The sequence below is a fragment of the Ciconia boyciana genome, chromosome 1 (assembly GCF_034638445.1).
Source record: "Ciconia boyciana chromosome 1, ASM3463844v1, whole genome shotgun sequence".
Taxonomy (NCBI): domain Eukaryota; kingdom Metazoa; phylum Chordata; class Aves; order Ciconiiformes; family Ciconiidae; genus Ciconia; species Ciconia boyciana.
In genome coordinates, this window is record NC_132934.1 from 56,070,371 (window position 1) to 56,078,880 (window position 8,510).

An 8,510-nucleotide genomic window follows, 5' to 3' on the forward strand; every position below is an offset into this window, starting at 1 on the left:
CCATAGTTTTTGTATCATGCTTTTATTAATTTTTTTAAATCTCATTTCTTTATAGTAACATTTTTAAACGGGTTGAATTACTTCGAATTGTGTCTGTTTTCTCCTGGCCCTGGCAGAGTGAAGTAGCAAGTGCCCAGCTTCATGCCCAAGAGCTCCTGTAAGGGGCCAGCAAAGTTCTTGACATTGATGGAGCTGCTTGCTCATTTAGACGCCACAGTGAATGGGAGCTGCAGTGGGAGCTTGCCAGCATCACTGTAACTGAGATGGCGTTGCAAGTAAAGCTGAGTCCAGAAAGACGCCAGCATCCGTCACGCCTTCCCTGGTTCTGTGCATGCCGGGAACACGCGCATGCAGCAGACCCCTTCGTTTGAAACCTTCAGCCTGAAAGGTAGCAAATGTTCTGACTGCAGGGCGGGTACATGAGCACAAGGTATGTGCCAGGTCCTTGCCGCTAGACTTCTAGGTGCATCTAGGGTTGTTTTGGGATTCATTGAATCTCAAGCCTAAAATAATACAGGTGCAAATCCAGATGTTCTAGGTAGTATCCATCCTCTAGGTTGTAACCCTTGTTCTGTGGTGCTGGGTTGGGTGGGGAAGGACTGATGGCTCCTTTTATCCTTGGACTTCTGTGAAGAGCTCTCCAAGAAACTGGAGTGGGAGAACGGGGTGGTGGAGAACAGGAGCCGAAGATCCTTTCCTGCTCTTACAGATTGTGCAGGGAATTGGCCAGATACGAAGGCAGCTCTAATGTACGTGCTGAAATACCTAAAATAAGCCATGCAAACAAATCAGTCGTATGTTATCCAGATGGGACTGTTCAAATCCAATAATAGCAGTAAAGTGCTCCCGAACTCTGCGGAGAGAGAGATTATAGAAGGATCAGGTATAATTATAGTGCCTTATTATTACCATTCTCATCATTCTTTCTAACAAAGCTTTTCAATAGGATGAAAAAACTTCTTGCAGGAGAATATAATGTGTTTGCTGGCATTTTTTCATTCTTCCTTCCAAGGCTGTTCAAGTCAGTCCCTGTAAATGGTGTTAATAAATACCATAATGGTCTTGGACTATATTATCTTTCAGATGATACGTTCTTTAGCATCTGTCTATGGCCTTGACTACAGCAAACCCTTCTCCTGAAACGCCTCACTGTTGCTACCACTAGTCAGAGTACCAGCAAAAATACCTTGCTGCTGCTCTGATCCTTGCTTCGATACATGCCTTTCCAAGCAGGGTTAAGCAACACCCTTAAAATATTAGTGGCTGCAAGTGGCTTGTCTGTCTATGTACTGCTCCAGAGCTGGAGGAATATAGGTGGAATCACTTTGCAAATATTCTCTACTTTGGAGAAAGTCATAGAGCCTGAGGTACATATCTGCAAGCTGTTCTCCCTCACCCAAGTCCTGTCTCCTCTGAACACCATCAGGGCTTGTGAGAAAAGCCCAGGGTTATCAGAATCAGACCCTGGGTAAAATGAGCGTGGGAAACACACATCCTTGTGTGCAGGTTGGTCTTGTGGGCTGCCACCAGTGAGAGAAGGAAAAAGGCCTCCCAGCATTTTTTCAGCGGTATCCCTTTCCGGGTTACTGCAAATTCCTGGAATTATTGCCGTTGGAGGAGCCTGATGGTACAAGGGAGCCGTGCTCACGGCGGAGGCATGGCACAGCCCCACAGCAGCTCTGCAACCCAACATGGACTTCCCAGGGAGGGGATTTCTCACAGGAGGGAAGTCCCAGGCAGCTCTTCCACTTCTGTGGCTCCCCCAGCCTCGGAGCAACTTAGTATGGGGAAAAGCTGTCGGTGAGTGTGTGGACAGTAAAAACTCTACTGACATGTCTCATTCTTAATCTGCAGCACTCCCCGCGTTGCCGACTGCGTGGCCCTGATTCGGCGAAACTCTCGCGGCTCTCTCAGCCTGGGGAGATGCCCACGCCTGCGTCAAGTGTTGCAGGGCAGGAGAGCATCTCTCCCAGGCTTCACGTCTCTGTGCCCTGCTCGCCTTGCAGGTCCTGGGAAAGCCAGGAGGAGAGGTGGTGCAGTTCAAACAGACACAGCAGGCTTTGGGGGACGGTGAGGTTTGTTTCTCGGGGTGGGAGGAAGGGGCAGTTTGCTGAGATGGGTCTTTGTCTTTTCTCCTTCTCTCCTCTTCTGCTCTCCCCTGAGCACCTTGGCAGAGCCTTGCTCTCAGCTCAATGAAAGTAGGGCAGAGTCTAACCACATTTCAAGCTGTCTGCGTTTTTGGATTCTGGGTAACTGCGATCTCTATCTGTTCCTAGAATAGGTTTAAACAACTTATAAACCACAGCTGGGCAGAGATAATAAAGGAAGCAGTACTGGGGTGGGGAAGGATCTCCCCAGTGCGTGCAGAGTGGAGAGAGGGGGTCTGCGGGAGAAGCCGTGCGCCTGGCTGTGGTAGAGGGTCTCCACATGGCTACTTGGGCTATGGGGGGACCCAGGTGGGCTGCCTTAGGTAAACCTCAGCAGGTATTAGTAGCTAGGTATAAAATGCGTGCGTGTGTACATGTCTATATATATACACATATATATATAAAGAGCAAGTGGAGATATATTTAGCCACAGGAGAAGGGATCTGAATCCCGCTATGGTATCCACCTAGTCCCATCTCCATGCACTTGTTCTCACTGAGGTTGTGTCTCGTGCAGACAGGACATGCCTCCTCTTGCACTCCAGGGTTTTTTGCATTTCCCATTTCCCATCCCTGTTGGACCCACACCTACCATCACACAGTTTTCCAGGCAAGAGAGACCCCTTTCACTGCAGGGTTTGGAGTGGGTTCAGGCTCAGTTCCCAACCTCCAGGCCCACAGAGAGGTTCAGAAAACCCCTCACAGGTCTCCCCCTGCCCCACCGCAGCCTTGGCTGCTCCCGGCGGGCTCAGCAGTGCTCTTCAAGGGTTTGAAAAATAAAACCCAGTGATGATCCTCTTGCACGAGGCCAAAACTGCAGATCCTTGTCGTGCAGTCCTGTCAGCCAGGGATATAGATGGCAGGTGGGAAACTGGGGGGTGAGGAGGGAAGACAGAAAGAAACACATCTCTATATAAGCAAAAACCCCAGCAGAGAGGCGGTTCTTCCAGCAAATGCTTTTGCCAGGATGCTTTATTTAGTTTGGATGGCCACAATAGGGTCTGGTGGTGAAAATATGTTTTTCCACCCTAGGAGAGTGTGCTATAACAGCTGTATCAGCCTGTGTATTCTCCACAGTTCACGATAAAAGCAAAGTTGAGGAATTAATAGAAAAAAAAAGGCAATATTCATTTGCCAGTGAGATACTTAGCTACTTAATCCCTTCCCAGCTTTCCTCCCAGGAGCTGGCAGAGGCCTGGTGTACACAAGAAAAGCCATGCCCATCTAAATTGGGGTGTAACTGCACTTGTGTTTCTGCTGCAGGGGTCCATGCTGGTTCCTGAGGTCGCTGTCGCTGTGATGAGGGTCATGCCCCCCAATACCCTGAGCTGGAAAGCTGCCACAGGCCAAAGAAAGGGTCCCAGCTCAAAAAAAACGTAGGGTAGGCATTAAAAGGAAAGGGGGGGGAAAAAAGACAGAAAAGAGCAGGAGGAGGAACAGGGAGGGAATGAGGTGGTCTGGGTGCAGGGCAGTGCAGGGTCTCCTTGAAAGAGCTTGGGGGGAAGGAGCTTGGATTTCGAGGCAGCTGTGGGGCCGGCCTGGGTACCCGGAGGTGGTCAGAAGCTGCTCCCTGCCAGGGTGCAGGGAGCTGGGGCTGGCACAGCCGGCTGGCTCAAAGCGGGACTTGCTGAGGCTGGAGCAGTTTTCCTGTGCAAACGAAGCCAGAAGGGCCATCTGGCGAGGCCGTCGCTGGCAGGGACCGGTCCTGTGGCTCCCTCGCAACCACTGCCACCTTGTCTGACACGATCCTCCCTGTGTCTGCCCTGCGCAGGACCCAGCCCCTGCCAAACCTGCCTGTCTCCCACCCTGTGCCCCTTACAGAGAGGATGCGCAGCCCTTCACTCAGGAGGATTTCAGGGCACGATGTGCACACCTCAAGGCAAGCAGCTGGTGAGGAGAGGGGTCAGGGGCTCCTGTTTTAAGAGAGCACGGCTGGGAGCTGTCAGCAGCATGCCCTGCTCCTGGCCAGCATCCCACCCCCACCATTTTTGCTGCTAATGTGAGAAGGTTCGGGCTGGCCTGGCCATGGCATCTCGGGGCTGGTGACACATCCCGTGGCTGTGGGAGGGCTGTGCGCCTGTGACTCCTATTCTCGTACTCCCACGGGGGCAGGCAAGGCGTGCTGCCGGGGCCGCTGACAGCAGCCACACGCCCTTGGGGCTCAGCAGCCAGCCAGAGGCTGTTTGTAGAGGCACTGATTTGAGCCTGCCGCTGTTGAGGCAACCAGGGCGAGCTAAACACCATCACCAGAGCCTTGACTAATGCAGCATCACCAGTTAGCGGCACAAAATAGGTGCCTGGGCTTCGCTGGTCATGGAAAGCATGTAAAAAGCTTTCCCAGGAAAAATTGGTGTACAGATCATCTCTGCTTCCTCACTTGCTGCAGCGAGAGCCCAGCCGGGGGCCCACACGTGGTGCCATGAGGCCTCTGCAAGCTGAGAAGTATCATTCATAATAAAACTGCGCTCCTCACCAGCGCTGGCAGGAGTTTCCAGAGTACCCTCGACGTAGGAGGGACAGCTTGCGAGCGGCTGGGGCAGACGGTGCCAGGCGCTGGAAGCAACGCTGCCCACAGCTCCCCACGCTTCACCCCCCCAGCTGGGGGCCGCTGCCCCCAAAAGGGCTCGGCAAAAGTGACTCAGCCACCACCACTCGGCTGCTGTTGCTGGAAAGGGGCTGCGAGCTGGGGCTGCAAGGGGAGCCGCCGGCGGTGGGGCAAGAGGGGTGCGTGGCGTGACAGGTCCAGGTGACAGTGACCTCTGGCAGCAGAGGGGGCCGAGGAAGGCAGCTGGGACTGGGGATGGATTAAACCCATTACAGCAGGGCCATGTGTCCGACAGAGCCTGCAGTAAGGTTTCTTTTCCTTTTCTGCACCCCATCTTCTGCTTGCTCCCGCCTAGTAGGCAAACCACTACTGCAGTATCTGCAGCTTGCTGAGTAAATGTTGTTCTTCGAGTGGTTGATTACGGTTAATTAGCATTAATTTTGCCTTAAATGGATCCTAGCTGTGCTTGTTTTCTCTGGGGTTATGGCTGCGGTGCTGCTGAGCAGAGATGCTGAGTGGTACCGGGTGTGAAACACGGTGGCTCCCCCGGTGACCTGGGACCGTGGCGGTGGGTGCGGGAGGGAGGGGGAGGACGGGCCCAGCACAGCGCAGGCTTTTCGCACACTTCATTTTCTGAGCGCCCTGTACGAGCCCGGCCCTGTATTGCATTTTGCCTGAGCTGAAACGCAGGTGGCACAACCCTCAGCTGCGCTGGCAGGGCAGCCTGCTGCTGTGCGGGGGAGCTGGACGGCGAGTATTCACCTGCCCCGAAAGGGAAAAATACAGCCATCGCCGCTTATCGCATCGCGGGCCGCGGGGCTCCGCCGTGCCGCAGCCGCCCCGCCGCGGGGCCGGGAGGGCGCGGGGCCGAGGCCGGGGCGGGCCCCGCCGGCGGGCGGGAGCGGGGACGGCGGTGGCGCGCGGCCGGGGAGACGGCGCCATCTTGTGGGTGAGGGCGCGGGTTGGCGGGCAACGGCCGCCGCCCCTCAGCCCCCGCCCCGCGACCGGGGCAGGCCGGGGCTCTGTGGCGGGGGGACACCCGAGGCGGCTCTGCTGTCCCTCCCGGTGCGGGTGAGCTGCCTGGGGGAAGCTTTTACTCTCTTGCACGAGTGGGCGAAACGTGGCCCGCTCTGCTGTCAGCAGGGCAGCTCTCGCCCCGCTTCTGCCCCGGGCTCGGCCGGGTGGACGTCCTCCTAGAAGGTAGCAGCCCGAGAAGGAAAATAAGTCCTTCCAGGCAAAGTCCCGCTCGCCCCGCCTTGCCACACAAGCTGTAAGAGGGAGCCTGTGAAGGGGAGCCGTAGGGAATGCCGTGGGGTTGAGGCGCAGCCATGCGGCGTCAGCCCCGGAGTGGGCATCGGGCGTGTGATGACAATTTAGTCCTGGGGAATCTTTCCAGTAGATGAACAGAAAAACAGCAGAAGCAGGGTGATTTCTGAGGCAGACTCATTTTGCTGGTGAAAGGGAGTTATAGACGTGCCCCCTCCCTTCCCCACGGGGGTGTCAACACCTTTCTTTTTCTGGTTTCCCCTTGAGTAGCTGATTGTTCTCTTCCCTAGAGCAGTTCAACGGGTAGAAGCATAGCGAGGGCATTGGCAGCTTTTACCTCAGCATCACCCAGCCCTGCTGAGAGGCACTCGACACACAACAGTGGTAAAAATGCTGGCAGAGGTACGGCCCTGCTCGCGCTGGCTCTCCTATCGCTCCTGCCGCCAGACAGAAGGAAACCGTACGCTGCAGAGTCGGGGGTTAGAGGAGTCAAAGAGATTGTGAATCCTCAGAGGTGCGTGTGTTGCCGCTGGCTGGCTTTCCAGCAATGGGGGATTGAGCTGGTCTCTGACAAGGCAGCAAATCCAGAGCTGCCGTGCTGGGGAATGCTCTGAAGCGTGCTCTGCAATCAGGCTCGTTGAGTTGCTGCAGCTCTTCTCTGCGCCAAGCGGTGTTTCTCTTTTGGATGGTGGTGGTGTTAAACGCTTCAGCAATAAAGAGGCTTTGTTGTGGTCTCTGCAGCATTGCTTTTGCCTTGGCTAGCAGCAGCCTTTTTGTTTGAATAAATGCTTTCCCTGGAGTTGGCTGTGGGGGCATGTGTGGGCACGTGTGTGTGTGCCTTTACTTGCGGGTGTACATTGGACACAGCTGTGAACAGGCAATTCTGGTAGGTTCAGCACTTGCCCAAACTTGTTGTTCGTGCGCGCCAGAACAATGTGCTTTTCCTCACAGTTGGGAATGCTGGCCACTGTTGCGGGCTTTTAACAGCGCTTGAGTGAAATTAATGGCCGCTTTCCAGCTACAAGCAGAAACTGTTGCTAGCACCTGGCCCAATCCTGTATTTAGTCTCGGGAAGTGATTAGCATTCGCTGCATCAAAGGAAGGACCAAGCCATACGAATCCTGGCCAGTCTGTGCTGTGGTGGGGCTACAGCTGGACAGGCAGTTCCCTCCTCGTCATGCTGCAGGGACCAGCTCACACGCAGCAGCGTACTGTATAATGCATGAGTGAAGGTCACACAGTGACCTATTCCTTTGGAGCTTTGTAATTTATTTCCTTTGGCACAGGTATCCTGGTTAGTTCCACCTAAGTTTCGGGGGGATCAGTTCAGCCCTGCTACAGGCTGGTAATAAAAACACACAACTCTCTAGCTTTTCCTCATCTTCCTCCCATTTATGTCTCCAGGGTTAAAACCCAGTCCAGAATCCCCAGACCAAATTGAATTAGAATTTAACATTCAAAGATTCAGGCTCCCTTTAGGCTCTAAGGAACAGAATGTCATCCTGTCTCGCAGTTAATAGCTGCTGGGTAGTCGTTTCAAAGCCATTTCTTTTCAGCAAGCTCTACCATAGCAAATTCCAGCAGTGAATGTATTTCTGGCCTGGCCGTGCCTCTAATCCCACAGCTGAGTCTTATGTGTGATCTCTTTTGAAATGCTAGATCTATATATATTTTTTTTTTTAAATTCCAGACAGTGATATTTCTAGGACTTGGCATTTAGAGTGGCAACAGGGTTGTTTATAGGAAGAGAAGGGAAAGGACGGAAGGAGGATGTTGACCTAGCACCCCTACAAACCTACCGCACTTAATCCACTTATCACTCTGAATTCTTGAAGCAGATAAATGCTGATAACAGTTAAAACACATCACTGACAGGAGCAGCATGTTCTGTCCTCTAGAAATACATCAATGCTCGAAATTGCAAAGCGGTGCGCTACCATGGGGATGAGTGTGATATAAGAGCTGAGGAAGCCCTCACAGTTCAGCAGAGTTCTTCCACAGGAGGGTAGTAAGCCCCTGCCCCCTTCTCCCTCCCTGCCCCAACTACCTTGAGATGCCATTCAGGCCTGAAAAATGCTGCCGAGCACTGTTGTAACCCCACAGCCCCCCAGAGCCACAGCTGCCTGATCTGTGCCTACATATCTGAAATACCAAGTGGGCCCCAAGTGTCTTGTTACCGCTCTTGATTGTCCTTGCTGCTCAGCGTTAAGACCTGCGAGGAGCGATTTCCAGCTGAGACCAGCCCCGTGCAGCTCATGTCAGCATGTCTTGGGGAGAGGAGTTAGTTTTGGCTAATCTGAGCTAAACCTTCCCTGGAGGAGTGCAGCTGCTGCACCAGCCTTGCAGAGCCACACAAAGCCACTTGCTCCTCTCCCCATCTGTCAGGGCTCTCAGCAAGGTACTGGAGCCATCCCTGGGCTCCGGGGGCCACAGCGGCCACAGCTGCGTGCCACCCCCTGTGTCAAGACTCCTTCCTCTTGAGGACCTGTCCCAGGCTGAACAGGAGGAAAAATGCTGTAAACCAAAGGCTGCTTTGGAGCAAACCTCTCTCCT